Here is a 2,623-nt window from a genome sequence, read left to right as displayed (position 1 = left end):
TATTTTAAATAATTAAATACTTTTTTATTTTTATTTTTTGTTTTCTCTGTATAAGTTATATTATATTTTGTACCAACTAATATTAATAGTTAAACTTAAACTTGTACCTACTCACATTAATTTATTACTTTTCTAAAAGGTTTAATATAAAAAAAAAATAATAATAATAATAATAATAAAAAAAATTGCAACTAGATAAAAAATTAAAATATAATTTAAGGAAAAAATCATATTCTTATAAGTTTGACAAAAAAATAAAATAAATAAAAAATGTTACAAGTGAATACATGATCAGAAAAAAACACAGAAACTTAAATCATTAGAATAAGCAAAATATAAAACAAATAACAGAACTATATTATTCAAGCTAAAATGAAACATATTGGGCCCAACAGGAAATCAGCTAATTTATGCACTTGTCTTGTATGATTTTTAATATATTAAAGCAGATACCCTTTCAAATAAACCTAATAACTTTATTTAAAATTAAAAATCGTTAATGAACTAATAGAGAATACATTGGAATATAAGAAAAAAAATATAAAATGATAACAAAAAAAATATTGTATAAATATGTAGTTTAATAATTTTTTTATCTTTATTCTAGAAATATTTTTTCTTCAAAAATTTTAATTCATCATAGATATATTAAATTATTGCATATATACACTTAACGGGATCCATGTAATTTGTATAACTATTATAGTTATACTTTATACCAGGCATACCCAACCTTTTACAACTGGCGGGCTACATTCAAAATGTATATTTGTGTAAAAAAATTATCAATGCGTATATTTTATAGTATTTGTTTCTACTTAATATATTTGCTAACAAACGTTTTCACCCATGAATTATGTAAAATGTTCAAAAAGATATCGTTTGACTGAAGAACACTTACTCTTCTTATTAAGAATTGGCGTTACACATTTCACTCCGAACATTGAAAGATTCGTTAAAGAAAAACAAGCCCAAATTTCTCACTAATTTTTTTTTTATTAATATTTTTTATATAAAAATTTAAAATTGTAAAATATTTTATATTTTTAAAAACTTAATAAACTATATTTTTTTTTAAATAATATTTTTTTTTACACCTAAACAAATTTCTAATTTTTATAAAATGTTCACGGGCCAGTTGGAACACCTTCGCGAGCCGAGGGTTGGGCATACCTGCTTTATACTATATGTCAGGGACAGATCCGGAAATTTTCAAAAGAGGGGGCAGTGACGGTGCTAGAAATTACAGGGCCCCAGAAAACAAATCACTACCTATACTGCAGGGTATTTGAACCGCTACCCGCGGGGCCTAAATTAAAATTTTAAAACGCCGGGCCCGAGGAAATGCCCCTATTTCCCTCTTCCCTCGAGCTCTCACTAGAGGGCGGATAATAACAAAAACCATAGGTCATCAGATAAAAAAAGCTTGGCCCAATAATATCTTATTTTTTATTGGAATTGGAGGGCGCACCCCCTTCACCCCCCCCCATTCACATCCCGCCTTCACCACCACCACCCACCCGGATCCTGCTCTGCTATATGAGTAAACATATGTATAAGTTGGCAAAAATTAATAATAAATAATATCTGAATGTTTAATTCATTCTTATAGTAATAGGAGTATTTTTAGTTAAATTTAAATTTTTGTAATCGATATGTTTTAGTTTTGATTATTTTTTCAAGGATTCAAATATTTAATAATATACTTTAACGAAGGGTTCTATCAACCGTGTTATTATATTAGTTAAGGTAAAATTGTTATATTAAAAATAAAATAGAATTTTGAGATATACTACCAAAGTAATGTTGAACAGGGTAAAAATTAATAAATTATTTAAGTAAAAGTCCTTCAAAACTTTTTTCGGAATAGAAATCATAATTGGTAAAATTGTGAAAACAGTAATACTTGATATATCATTTATCAACTTCCAAATATTAAGACAACATGGTAAATTTCTTTATAAATTTTTTTTGATATATAATTTTAACAAAAATCGAATAAATTTAATAAGTCATTTAAATCGATAATTCAAACATAAAATTGGATAAATTATTCAATTACTTCATTAAAATACGTTTTAAAAAATAATAATTAACTTTATAAAATTATTTTTACCGGAAAACATCTATAAATATATACAGTAAGTACGAGATAACTCTTAAAAAAAAAAAATTATTGTAAAATTGCTTGTGATATTATACCTAATAATACCATACTACCAACATAACTTATGACGATAATAATTTTATTAGATAACAGTAGATCTAATAAGTCCAACAAAAAAAACAGTCTGATAATACCTATATTATCTGCCTATGAGTAGGCTTGCCAAATTTTAAAATCACCTAACCGGGACATCATATAAAAATCACCTTTTTTATTTTAGTATGTAAGTATAATTACATGGAAATAATAAACAGGTAACATAATACGATAATGACGCAATGACGTAATGATATTATGTACAATATTATTCCATGTTTCGATCTTAAATAATGTAATATTAAAGTTATTTTAGCTCGGCTTCCATTAACCGGGACAAAATTAATGACAAGCCGGGACATCAGGATATGCTGTTAAAACCGGGACGAATGGCAAGCTTACCTATGAGTCACAAGAAGA

The sequence above is a fragment of the Melanaphis sacchari genome, unplaced genomic scaffold (genome assembly GCF_002803265.2).
Source record: "Melanaphis sacchari strain LSU unplaced genomic scaffold, SCAv2.0 Contig2_pilon_pilon, whole genome shotgun sequence".
Taxonomy (NCBI): Eukaryota; Metazoa; Arthropoda; class Insecta; order Hemiptera; family Aphididae; genus Melanaphis; species Melanaphis sacchari.
Note: the sequence above shows the minus strand (reverse complement) of the source record.